The sequence below is a fragment of the Bos mutus genome, chromosome 11 (assembly GCF_027580195.1).
Source record: "Bos mutus isolate GX-2022 chromosome 11, NWIPB_WYAK_1.1, whole genome shotgun sequence".
Classification (NCBI taxonomy): Eukaryota; Metazoa; Chordata; class Mammalia; order Artiodactyla; family Bovidae; genus Bos; species Bos mutus.
The window spans coordinates 91,639,912-91,654,080 of NC_091627.1; the positions used below are offsets into that span (position 1 = coordinate 91,639,912).

General features: G+C 41.3%; 1 protein-coding gene across 3 annotated transcripts in view; it reads left to right on the top strand.

The window, feature by feature from the left end:
- Positions 1 to 2,217: 2,217 nt before the first annotated feature.
- The window catches only part of NLRC4 (NLR family CARD domain containing 4), a 49,635-nt gene continuing 37,683 nt past the window's right edge, over positions 2,218 to 14,169 (top strand). For all 3 annotated transcript variants that reach the window (XM_070379766.1, XM_070379765.1, XM_070379764.1), the window contains exon 1: positions 2,218 to 2,396. The gene's annotated coding sequence lies outside the window, so the exon portion shown is untranslated. The remainder of the gene's footprint in view (positions 2,397 to 14,169) is intronic.

Genomic DNA, 14,169 nt, shown 5'->3' on the forward strand with positions numbered 1-14,169 from the left:
GGAAGAGACTGGGAAGAAAAGTAAAAGGGCGAGGGACATAGCTCTTGGAACTTCTTCAGGATGTCAAAATTTCTAGTACATTATCCATTCTAAAGCTGAGCTTCCCAGGTGGCACAACAGCAAAGAATTTATCTGCCAGTGTAGGAGATGCAAGAGATGCGGGTTTGATCTCTGGGCTGGGATGATCCCCTGGAATAGGAAATGGCAACCCACTCTAGTATTCTTGCCTGGAAAATTCCATGGACAGAAGAGGCTGGCAGGCTACAGTCCACGGGGTCACAAAGAGTTGAACACAGCTGAGTGAGCACAGCAGAGCATCCATTCTAAATGTATTGAAAACACCTGACTGCAAATCTGTTTGCAAAGCAAAGTGATGAGGCCATATGGAGGATGTGCTTGAATGAAGGGGGATATCATTTTGTCATTTTACCATGACACACTACAGCATTAGTCTCCTGTAGCTGCTGTAACAAAATAACACAGGCTAGGTGGCTCAAAACAACAGAAATTTATTCTCTCACACTCTGGAGGCCAGATGTCCCAAGTTGGCATCACTGGGTGGATACCAAGTTGTCAGCAGGACCACACTCCCTCCAGAGGCTCTAGAAGAAAATCGATTTTTTGCCTCCTCTAGCTTCAGGTGGCTGCCAGCATTCCTTGACTCACAGCCAGTCCAATCACTGTCTCCATGGTCACATTGTCCTTTCCTTTTCTGTTTTGAATCTCCTTCTGCCTCTCTTTTATGTGGACACTTTTTTTTTTTTTTTATTGCATTTAGTGCTTACCCAGATCCAGGGTTATGCCCCCATCTCAAGAGCCTTAACCATATCTACAAAGATACAACATTTACCAATTCCAGGGATTAAGACTTGATACATTAATATTTGGATGGCCCACTATAATCACATTTCCACATTCCCTCTTTCCATCCTGTTTTACATCGTTTGTTATAAAAGTAATAGGTGTTTGTTACAGAAAATCAGAATATATGGGTAAACAAAAGAAGAAAATTTAAAATTATCCCCAAGAGATAAGTACTGTTTATATTGTTGGTGCCTATCTTTATAGTTTTTCTCTGTGAACATACATTTACATATGGATTTAATTAAAAGTTCAAAAATCCAGGCTGATAGCACAGCTCCTGGTCTCACTTCAGAGAAACCCTTCTCATAAGTTGGGAAACACTTGTTAATCCCATAGAAAACCAAGAATGTTGAATTTATTTAGGGTAAAACTTCAGTGTCCCTCTATATCAGATAAGTTAATGTCAGAAAGCTCTTTTTGAAATAAGTTTTGTAACATAAAAAGTTCCTGATTGTGCCAAGGTAGGGGAAACATTATGCAATAACGGCATTCTAAAGACAACTGCTGGGGGAAACGTCTCCATTACTGAAGCCTGGTGTAAACCTGCTTCCTGGAGCTTGTGCTTACAAGCTCTTAATGTGTATGTACAAGCAGGAGCCAGTGACTCTTCAAAGTCAGGAGGATGCCCTGAATACCATCATGGGACGGATCAACGGTGGTGGTCCATTTGCTCTGTGTTAATCTTGCTCAGGACTCTGGTGACAGAAAGTATGCATTTGCTAAAGTCTCCTGGAATCCGAGGGCTTCTCAGGTGGCGCTGGTGGCAAAGAAGCCACCTGCCAGTGCAGGAGACATAAGAGACACGGGTTCGATCCCTGGGTCAGGAAGATCCCCTGAAGATGGGCATAGCAACCTACTCCAGTATTCTTGCCTGGAGAATCCTATGGATAGAGGAGCCTGGCAGGCTGCAGTTCATTGGGTCACACAGAGTTGGACACAACTGAAGCGACTTAGCACACACACACTCTGGGACCCAAGGTATAGATGATAAGTATGACTTTGGCTGTGGTAGCAACAAACTTTAACTAACTAAATCAGCTCATTTCATTTCTCTTGCTTTCTGTCTTGGTTAACAATAAAATTAATATACATTAAATGTTCAAAACACGTTATTTTCATTTTAAGCTATAGAATGATAAACTAACAGCAACAGGACTCACATTTTGTGAATAAACAGGGAAAAAATGAGTAATTCCTTTCCTGATGTGAATTTCCAGATTTGCATCTTTTAAGCTCATTTCACTTGTACTTACACTCATCTTCTCTTTTTGAACTGGAAGTTCATACTGTGTCCAAACCATTATTACGATGCTTTGAAGAAAAAGAGGAACTTGTCAGTGTTTGCCCTTCCCTTACAATCCCCTGCCGGGAGTGGAGAGACTTCGGACCTATAAGAATACTGGATTTTGTGATGAAACAGAAAGCAAATGAAAACAAATTTTATTTTCATTTTTAGCCACACGATGAGAAACTTTTATTTTAAAAGTGTCTTTTGATCCATCAAGAAGAGGGCAACCGGATTGCTCAGCCAGGTACTGTGGGGACAGAGAATGGGGTATTAAGTGGGTTTTGGAACCAAATATTGACATTTGGATTTACATTCATTTAAAGTTTGCTTCTGGTGGGTATGAAGCCTTAACTCTAAAGAGTGCAGTGTTGCATGACTGGTTGGATTTGCAAGCCGGGAGACTTTAGGAGTCAGGAGTCTGGTCTGCTGGGGTTTCATCCAGTTTTTCAAAACTGAGGTTTAAACTAACGTTAAGTCAGAGGGGTGCATCTGTGTTTACTGTGAGACACAGTGAGGGGAAGGACTTTAAAAATACTTTGGGGCTTTATAGATATGAAACTTACTCTCATTCATGAGACTTCTGTTACAGTTGCAAAAGTTCAGAGCTGAAAAGCTGTGGGGGCACTGCTCAGTCCATCCACTCCCCTGAATTAGGAGAAAGCTGCTATCTAGACAGAGAAGTGAAGGATGCTTGGAGGACCCCTGTTATTGATAGGGTCTTTACAGACTTTATCTCAGTTAATCCTTACGACCCTGGAGGAGAGAGGTGGAAAATGCAGACAGACGTCAAGTGACTTGCTGCAGATTATGCAATGATTGTCTAAAGAATTGTCTAAAGATGGGATACGACCCCACTTCCTGCCACTGTTCTCTTAACAGTTCAGCGACCTTCTATAATACTAATTGTGTTAGCCTGCTCTGGCTGCCATAACTAAATACCACAGACTGGGTGACTTAAACAACAGAAAGTTATTTTCTCACAATCCTGGAGGTTGGAAGTCCAAGGTAGACAGAATGTTGGCAGGTCTGTCTTCTAAGGCTGCTCTCTTAACTTGCAGATGGCTTCCTTCTCCCCGTGTCCTCCCATGATCTCTCCTTAGGGCATGCATCTCTCAGGTCTCTTTGTGTGTCCAAATCTACTCTTCTTATAAGGACACCAGGAAGATTAGAGCTTCAACATATGGATTTCAGGGGGGTGGGGTGAACACAATTAAGCCCATAACATTAACAGCAACAGTAATCTGTGAGATTTCTGGAGTCTACTGGAGATCTAAGTACATTCTAGACTACAACCTTTTTGCTCAAAAGGGAGACAGATAATACCCACTGGTCAGCTCTGTCCCAACTGCTTTCCTGTTTAATTTTATTTATTTGTTTATGACTGTGCTGGGTCTTCGCTGCTGCGTGGGCTTTTCCCTATTTGTGGTGAGTGGGGCTACTCTCCAGTTGCGGTACATGGGCTTCTCATTGCTATGGCTTCTCTTGTAGAGCACAGGCTCTACGGCTCTCAGGCTTCAGTAGCTGAAGCACATGGGCTCCGTAGTTGTGGCTCCCGGGCTCTGGAGCACAGGCTCAATAGTTGTGGCTTAGTTGCTCTACGGCATGTGGAATGTTCCTGGATCAGGGATCGAACCCATATCTCCTGTATTAGCAGGCAGATTTCAATTCACTGTACCACCAGGGAAGTCCTAACAGCTTCTTTCTAATTTTATCCATAAACTGTAGAATGCTCCATAGACATGAGTTTTATGGGTCCTGAGGAAATTCAGTTCTCTAAAGAACTCATGTAACCATTTTGAAGAAAATACGTGTTTTTAGAATTAGTCTAAATATTATTTTCCAAAGCACAAATATAGGAAAAGGACTTCTTCTATGTAATTCAATTATTCTCTGGACATTTTGCTTCAGGGTGAGGGCTGGGGGTGTTCAGAGCTCTAGTCAGGGTCCAAGGGAGCAGCTGCTCACAGTCTTATTCTTTATGCCAGTGGGCAACAGAGTGGGTGACCTGAGCTTTGGACTACAGGCAGCATTTATTCTTGAGAGAAATAAGTAACAGGTCAACAGTCTGACTAGGTTTTCTAATCTAGTCACAGACTTCTCTGTGGGTAGGAAGACTCTCCAGTATCCAAATTGAATATGAATTTTTAACATCTTTAAAATCAGCTGAGATTCCTGCCTGATGATCCACGTAAAGTTTTAATCACTTTTGCAGACAAGGTGACTGGATGGCTAACTTTGGGTCTAGTTTATTCTGTTTATATATGAATATAAAGAACTTCTTGGCTCATTCCTGTATCTTCTTCCTCTTTTTTCTGTTCTCACTTAAACTCTGACCCATTCAATGGGAGTCTGATCCACCAAGGGCTGTGTAGGAAGGGAAGAAAGAAACTATAGCAGCTGTTATCCTTTCTGTGTACCAGTCACTATCCCTTGATTGAGGATTCCCAGCCTGTCAGTGCTAGAGCTGGAATTTACCTCAATCCAGGCATCAAAATACAAAATAGGCCCTTGCTCACACTCAGGAGTTGTCCCAATCCTTGTTTTCAGGCTCTTTTCCCCATTGCTCTTACCCTGTGCAATTTCTTCTGCCTAGAAATAGCCTTTCCCCTTTCAGTTCAGATCAGTCGCTCAGTCGTGTCCAACTCTTTGTGACCCCATGAATTGCAGCACGCCAGGCCTCCTTGTCCATCACCAACTCCTGGAGTTCACTCAGACTCAAGTCCATCGAGTCAGTGATGCCATCCAGCCATCTCATCCTCTGTCGTCCCCTTTTCCTCTTGCCCCCAATCCCTCCCAGCATCAGAGTCTTTTCCAGTGAGTCAACTCTTCACATGAGGTGGCCAAAGTTACTGGAGTTTCAGCTTTAGCATCATTCCTTCCAAAGAAATCCCAGGGCTGATCTCCTTCAGAATGGACTGGTTGGATCTCCTTGCAGTCCAAGGGACTCTCAAGAGTCTTCTCCAACACCACAGTTCAAGAGCATCAATTCTTTGGTGCTCAGCCTTCTTCACAGTCCAACTCTCACATCCATACATGACCACAGGAAAAACCATAGCCTTGACTAGACGAAACTTTGTTGGCAAAGTAATGTCTCTGCTTTTGAATATGCTATCTAGGTTGGTCATAACTTTCCTTCCAAGGAGTAAGTGTCTTTTAATTTCATGGCTGCAGTCACCATCTGCAGTGATTTTGGAGCCCAAAGAAATAAAGTCTGAAACTGTTTCCACTGTTTCCCCATCTATTTCCCATGAAGTGATGGGACTGGATGCCATGATCTTCGTTTTCTAAATGTTGAGCTTTAAGCCAACTTTTCCCCTCCACTTTCACTTTCATCAAGAGGCTTTTTGAGTTCCTCTTCACTTTCTGCCATAAGGGTGGTATCATCTGCATATCTGAGGTTATTGATATTTCTCCCAGCAATCTTGATTCCAACTTGTGCTTCTTCCAGCCCAGCGTTTCTCATGATGTACTCTGCATATAAGTTAAATAAACAGGGTGACAATAAACAGCCTTGACGTACTCCTTTTCCTATTTGGAACCAGTCTGTTGTTCCACGTCCAGTTCTAACTGTTGCTTCCTGACCTGCATACAAATTTCTCAAGAGGCAGATCAGGTGGTCTGAAATGCCTCCCATCTCTTTCAGAATTTTCCACAGTTTACTGTGATCCACACAGTCAAAGGCTTTGGCATAGTCAATAAAGTAGAAATAGACGTTTCTCTGGAACTCTCTTGCTTTTTCCATGATCCAGCGGATGTTGGCATAGCTGTGAAAAGAAGAGAAGTGAAAAGCAAAGGAGAAAAGGAAAGATATAAACATCTGAATGCAGAGTTCCAAAGAATAGCAAGGAGAGATAAGAAAGCCTTCTTCAGTGATCAATGCAAAGAAATAGAGGAAAACAACAGAATGGGAAAGACTAGAGATCTCTTGAAGAAAATCAGAGATACCAAGGGAACATTTCATGCAAAGATGGGATAAATAAAGGACAGAAATGGTATGGACCTAACAGAAGCAGAAGATATTAAGAAGAGATGGCAAGAATACACAGAAGAACTGTACAAAAAAGATCTTCACGACCAAGATAATCACGATGGTGTGATCACGCACCTAGAGCCAGACATCCTGAAATGTGAAGTCAAGTGGGCCTTAGAAAGCATCACTACAAACAAAGCTAGTGGAGGTGATAGAATTCCAGTTGAGCTATTCCCAATCCTGAAAGATGATGCTGTGAAAGTGCTGCACTCAATATGCCAGCAAATTTGGAAAACTCAGCAGTGGCCACAGGACTGGAAAAGGTCAATTTTCATTCCAATCCCAAAGAAAGGCAATGCCAAACAATGCTCAAACTACCGCACAATTGCACTCATCTCACACACTAGTAAAGTAATGCTCAAAATTCTCCAAGCCAGGCTTCAGCAATATGTGAACTGTGAACTTCCTGATGTTCAAGCTGGTTTTAGAAAAGAAAGAGGAACCAGAGATCAAATTGCCTTTCCCCTTTATAGCCTGGTAACTTTAGTTTCATTTAAGAACATTCAAAACTTACCCCTTCCAGGCAGTTAAATATCCCTCCATGGAAGACCTGCTGCTGCTGCTGCTAAGTCACTTCAGTCATGTCTGACTTTGTGCGACCCCATAGACAGCAGCCCACCAGGCTCCCCCGTCCCTGGGATTCTCCAGGCAAGAACACTGGAGTGGGTTGCCATTTCCTTCTCCAATGCATGAAAGTGAAAAGTGAAAGTGAAGTCGCTCAGTCATGTCTGACTCTTTGCGACCCCATGGACTGCAGCCTACCAGGCTCCTCTGTCCATGAGATTTTCCAGGCAAGAGTACTGGAGTGGATTGCCATTGCCTTCTCCGATGGAAGCCCTACTGACATTCAAACTTTTATTGACTTCAATTCACAATAAGTAAGACATCACTACCCAGTGCCAGGATATATAAATAACTGAAACAAAACTTTCACGAAAAAATATAGAATAGTTACAGCATTCTGATAGTTTAAATTTTATTTCACTTTTTAAATTATATTAACCATAATAAACTTCAGAAAATATCAGTTCAGTACAGTCACTCAGTTGTGTCCAACTCTTTGCAACCCCATGAACCACAGCAGGCCAGGCCTCCCTGTCCATCAACAACTCCCGGAGTCCACCCAAACCCATGTCCACTGAGTCGGTGATGCCATCCAACCATCTCATCATCTGTCTTCCCCTTCTCCTCCCACCTTCAATCTTTCCCAGCATCAGGGTCTTTTCAAATGAGTCAGCTCTTCACATTAGGTGGTCAAAGTGTTGGAGTTTCAGCTTCAACCTCAGTCCTTCCAATGAATATTCAGGACTGATTTCCTTTAGGATGGACTGGTTGGATCTCCTTGCAGTCCAAGTGTCTCTCAAGTCTTCTCCAATACCACAGTTCAAAAGCAGCAATTCTTCGGCACTCAGCTTTCTTTATAGTCCAATTCTCACATCCATACATGACTACTGGAAAAACCATAGCCTTGACTAGACGGACATTTGTTGGCAAAGTAATGGCTCTGCTTTTTAATATGCTGTCTAGGTTGGTCATAACTTTGCAAGGAGCAAGCGTCTTTTAATTTCATGGCTGCAGTCACCATCTGTAGTGATGTTGGAGCCCAAGAATGTAGTCTCCTACTGTATCCACTGTTTCCCCACCTATTTGCCATGAAGTGATTGGACCAGACGCCATGATCTTAGTTTTCTGAATGTTGAGTTTTAAGCCAACTTTTTCACTCTCCTCTTTCACTTTCATCAAGAGGCTCTTTAGTTCCTATTTGCTTTCTGCCATGAGGGTGGGTTCATCTGCATATCTGAGGTTATTGATATTTCTCCCAGCAATCTTGATTCCAGCTTGTGTTTCTTCCAGCCCAGCATTTCTCATGATGTACTCTGCATACAAGTTAAATAAGCAGGGTGACAATATACAGCCTTGACGTACTCCTTTTCCTATTTGGAACCAGTCAGTTGTTCCATGTCCAGTTCTAACTGTGGCTTCCTGACCTGCATACTGGTTTCTCAAGAGGCAGGTCAGGTGGTCTGCTGTTCCCATATCTTTAAGAATTTTCCACAGTTTGTTGTGACCCATACAGTCAAAGGCTTTGGCATAGTCAATAAAGCAGAAATAGATGTTTTTCTGGAACTCTCTTGCTTTTTTGATGATCCAGTGGATGTTAGCAGTTTGATCTCTGGTTCCTCTGCCTTTTCTAAAATCAGCTTGAACATCTGGAAGTTCATGGTTCACATATTGCTGAAGTCTGCTTGGAGAATTTTGAGCATTTCTTTGCTAGCATGTGAGATGAGTGCAATTGTAGGGTAGTTTTGAGCATTCTTTGGCATTACCTTTCTTTGGGATTGAAATGAAAACTGACCTTTTCCAGTCCTGTGGCCATTGCTGAGTTTTCCAAATTTGCTGACATATTGAGTGCAGCACTTTCACAGCATCATCTTTCAGGATTTGGAATAGCTCAACTGGAATTCTATCACCTCCACTAGCTTTGCTCCTAGTGATGCTTCCTAAGGCCCACTTGACTGCACATTCCAGGATGTCTGGCTCTAGATGAGTGATCCCACCATCGTGATTATCTGGGTCGTCAAGATCTTTTTTGTATAGTTCTTCTGTGTATTCTTGCCACCTCTTCTTAATATCTTCTGCTTCTGTTAGGTCCATACCATTTCTGTCCTTTATTGATCCCATCTTTGCATGAAATTTTCCCTTGGTATCTCTAGTTTTCTTGAAGAGATCTCTAGTCTTTCCCTTTCTGTTGTTTTCCTCTATTTCTTTGCATTGATCACTGAGGAAGGCTTTCTTATCTCTCCTTGCTATTCTTTGGAACTCTCCATTCAAATAGGTATATCTTTCATTTTCTCCTTTGCTTTTTGCTTCTCTCTTTTCACAGCTATTTGTAAGGCCTCCTCAGACAGCCATTTTGCCTTTTTGTATTTCTTTTTGTTGGGTATGGGTTGATCCCTATCTCCTGTACAATGTCACGAACCTCCGTCCATAGTTCATCAGGCAGTCTATCAGATATAGTCCCTTAAATCTATTTCTCACTTGCACTGTATAATCGTAAGGGATTTGATTGAGGTAATATCTAAATGGTCTAGTGGTTTCCCCTACTTTCTTCAATTTAAATCTGAATTTGGCAATAAGGAGTTCATGGTCAGAGGCACAGTCAGCTCCTGGTATTGTTTTTGTTGACTGTATAGAGCTTCTCCATCTTTGGATGCAAAGAATATAATCAATCTGATTTCAGTGTTGACCATCTGGTGATGTCCATGTATAGAGTCTTCTCTTGTGTTGTTGGAAGAGGGTGTTTGCTCTGATCAGTGCATTCTCTTGGCAGCATTCTATTAGCCTTTGCCCTGCTTCATTCCGTATTCCAAGGCCAAATTTGCCTGTTACTCCAGGTGTTTCTTGACTTCCTACTTTTGCATTCCAGTCCCCTATAATGAAAAGGACAACTTTTTTGGGTGTCAGTTCTAGAAGGTCTTGTAGGTCTTCATAGAACCATTCAACTTCAGCTTCTTCAGCATTACCGATCAGGGCATCGACTTGGATTACCGTGATATTGAATGGTTTGCCTTGGGAATGAACAGAGATCATTCTGTTGTTTTTGAGATTGCATCCCAGTACTGCATTTCGGATTCTTTTGTTGACCATGATGGCTACTCCGTTTCTTCTAAGGGATTCCTGCCCACAGTAGTAAATATAATGGTCATCTGAGTTAAATTCACCCATTCCCGTCCATTTAAGTTCACTGATTCCTAAAATGTCAATGTTCACTCTTGCCATCCTCCTGTTTGAACACTTCCAATTTGCCTTGATTCATGGACCTGACATTCCAGGTTCCTATGCAATATTGCTCTTTACAGCATTGGACCTTGCTTCCATCACCAGTCACATCCACAACTGGGTGTTGTTTTTGCTTTGGCTCCATCCCTTCATTCTTTCTGGAGTTTTTTCTCCACTGATCTCCAGTAGCATATTGGGCACCTACCAACCTGGGGAGTTCATCTTTCACTGTCCTGTCTTTTTGCCTTTTCATACTGTTCATGGGGTTCTCAAGGCAAGAATACTGAAGTGGTTTGCCATTCCCTTCTCCAGTGGACCACGTTTTGTCAGAACTCTCCACCATGACCCATCCGTCTTGGGTGGCCCTACATGGCATGGCTCATAGTTTCATTGAGTTAGACAAGGCTGTGGTCCATGTGATTAGATTGGTTAGTTTTCTGTGATTGTGGTTTTCAACCTGTCTGCCTGCCCTCAGTTGATATCATGACCTGCTAATGAGTTCAGCAGTTTGAAAAATTGTCCTCAAGGACACTCTTTCATCCTTTGACAGGTTTTCTTGCTTCTCTTGTCTCTGAAAGCCACAGATGCTTGGCACCTCACACAGGTGCAGTGGGGTCCAGTTCTCTGGTGTCCCATACATTAGCCATCTAAGAAGCTCCATTTTAATCTCATTTATTTGTCCAGTGATGAAAAGTTTGGCCCTAAGAGCATGACTATTTGTATCTTAGCTGGGTGTTCGTCACATATTTGACATTTAAACAAATCATTTCAGACACCTCCCTCCTTTATATAATTTAATTTTTAATAATAGTCATATGACAGGATTAATGATAGTAATGGCAAAAAGGAAACTCAGTGACAATTTTCTTTTTTTTAAATTTAATGTGGCAAAATACATGTATGAGGATATCTACCATCTTAACCATTTTTTAAAAATAGACATTGGATTTTATTTTATTTATTTTTTGGCCACGCCATATGGATTGTAGGGTCTTAGTTCCTGGAACCAATGCCTCTGCAGTAGAAGCAGAGTCTTGACCACTGGACCGCCAGGGAACTGCCCTATCTTAATCAGTTTTAAGTGTACAGTTCAGTAGCAGTTATGTATATTCACACTGTGGTAGAATCTCCAGAACTTTTGCATATTGCAAAACTGAAATTGTCCCATTAAGCAAGAATGCCCCATTTCCATTCTCCCATTTCCTGGCAACCACCATTCTACTTCCTGTTTCTATGAATGTTTTGGCTACTCTAGACATTTCATGTAAGTTAAAACACACAGTTTGCATTTTTTATGACTAGTTTATTTCAGTTAACATCATGTCCTCAAATTTCAGCAGTATTGTAGCTTATGACAGTAGCTTCCTTCCTTTCCTTGGGACAAGATAATCTCTAAATCTGTCCATGTTGCAGCAAATAGCATAATTTCATTCTTTTTTATGTCTGAGTAATATTCCATTGTGTATATATACTACAACTTCTCCATCCATTCCTCTGTTGATGGACATTTAGTTTGCTTAAACCTAGGAATACTATTCAACCATAAAGAATGAAATGATGTCATTTGAAGCAGTATGAATGGATCTAGAGATTATCAGAGTAATTGAAATAAGTTAGACAGAGAAGACAAGTATCATAAGATACCACCCATATGTGAAATCTAATTTTTTTAAAAGAGATATAAATGAACTTATTTACAAAACAGAAACAGACTTACAGATAATGACGACAAACTTATGGTTCCAAAAGGGAAATGTCGGGTTAGCAGGGAGGGACAAATTAGGAGCTTGAGATGAACATACACACCAGTGATCTTCCCAACCCAGGGATCAAACTCAGGTCTCCCACATTGCAGGATGATTCTTTACTGTCTGAACCACCAGGGAAGTCCCAAACATTCACGCACTACTATATGTAAGATAGATAACCAACAAGGACCTACCGCATAGCACAGTAGGTTCTACTCAATATTCTATGATAAACTGTATGAGGAAAGAATCTAAAAAAGAATGAATATGTGTATATGTATAACTGGATCACTTAGCTGTAGACCTGAAACTAACACAACATTGAAAATGAACTATACTCCAATAAAATTATAATATTTAAAAATAAATAAAATATGATTCCAAAAAAAAAATATGATTCCAAGGTTTCAGGCATCAGTCCCAGTGTTCTGTGTCTTGCATAGCCCTTTCTGCCCTGAGAAATAGAAATTATATAACTTGTTTTCTACTACACAGACTAGGGAGGATTCACAAGTCTGGCCTGGTGAGCTTCCAGGAAATAAATTTTAAGTGTTTATATAAAGCTTATTCACACTTTCTTGATCTAGAAGTTACACAAGAAACAGCAGAGAACTGAAATAAACCAGGCTCTGAAGAGAGGGAACTCTAAATGTAGGCAGAAGGGTTGAACTGCGACACCCCATAGCATCCACAACTTGGGAAACAGGAGGTTTGATTCTAGGCCTTAGGTGCTTTAGGAGCTGCATCATGATTAATGTTCACCATCATTTCCTGTTTCTCTGTTCTGATTGCTTTTGCTATGTAATAAACTGCCTTAACTTGGACGGTAAAAATAAAACAAAACAAAATAAAATAAATATGGGAATGCAAACAATTCTCAAAAAGAGAAAAATTGAAGAATTTACACTACCTGATTTCGAGAGTTACTATAAGGATACAGTAATCAAGACAGTGTGATATTGGCATAAAGACAGACATAAATCAGTGGAACAGAATAGAGTCCAGAAATAGATTCACAAATTCAATGGGTAAAAAATATTCTTCTCAACCAGTCATGATGGAAACATTGTATACCCCAATGGAAAAAAAGTGAAACTCAACTCCTTATCTCACATCATAACCAAGAAAATTATCTCACAATGGATCAGTGGGGATTTCCCTGGTGGTCTAGCAGTTAAGAGTCTGTCTGCCAGTGTAGGAGACACAGGTTCAATCCCTGGTCCAGGAAATAAAATCACACGTGCTGTGGAGCAACGAAGCCCACGCACGACAACTACTGAGCCCACAAGCTCTGGAGCCCATGTGCCGCAGCAAGAGAAGCCACTGCACCAAGAAGCCCACGGATCACAGCTAGAGCACAGCCTCCACTTGTTAAAACGAGGGAAAGCCTAGGAGCACCAACGAAGACCCAGTGCAGCCAAAAATAAGCAGACAAATAAATGAATGGGACCCAAATAAAATCTAAACTTACAAAACCTCTAGAAGAAAATAGGTGAAAATCTTTGTAACTCAGTATATGAATGCTTTTGTTGATAGGACACAAAAAACATGAATCAAAGAAGAAAAAATTAGTAAGTTGGGCTTCATAAAAACAAAAATGTTTTGCTCTCAAAAGATGCAGAAGAATAAAAGGCAAACCGTTGTACTAATCATATTTTTTATTTTCCATATTTTATGGAAATAGAAACATATGTTTATAAAGATACTTGTCCATGAATGTGCATAGAAGCTTCATTCATGACACCGAAAAACTGGAAACAAACCAAATGTCTATCAACAGAACTAATAGGTAAATGGAACTTTTCCAACAGTGAAATACCGCTCAGCCATTTAAAAAGGACTGAACTATCAACATCTGCAAACAATAAGGCAAAATTTAACAGCACAATAGTAAGTGAAAGGAGCCAGACACAAGAGTAACACTACATTTGTCCATTTACATGAATTTCCAGAACAGGCAGGGGGTTCCCAGGTGGCTCAGTGGTAAAAGAGTCTGCCTGCCAATGCAGGAGACTCAGGAGATGTGGGTTCCAACCTTGGGTTGGGAAGATCCCCTGGAGGAGGAAATGGCCACCCATTCTAGTATTCTTGCCTGTAAAATTCTACAGACAGAGGACATAGGTGGGCTACAGTCCATAGGGTCGCAAAGAGTTGGACACAACTGAGCACACATGTTGCCCTAATGGTCTGGTAGCAAGCGATGAGAATGAAGACAGAACACGAAATCCGGTGCAATGGGTCAAGGAACCTGCAGCCTCTATTGGACTGAGGTGCAGAGTCCACTCTGAGTCCAGGTTTTATTCCTAATTGCAGACTACAAGACTTTCTTTGATCTTATCTTTCTCAAGACACTACACTGACATAGTCCAGATCTCCTTGTTTTCCCACCCCAGGCCTTCCCCTTCTCAGCTAGTCTTGGACAATTAGCAAGTGTGTAGGCAGCATTCACGGAGAAGGCA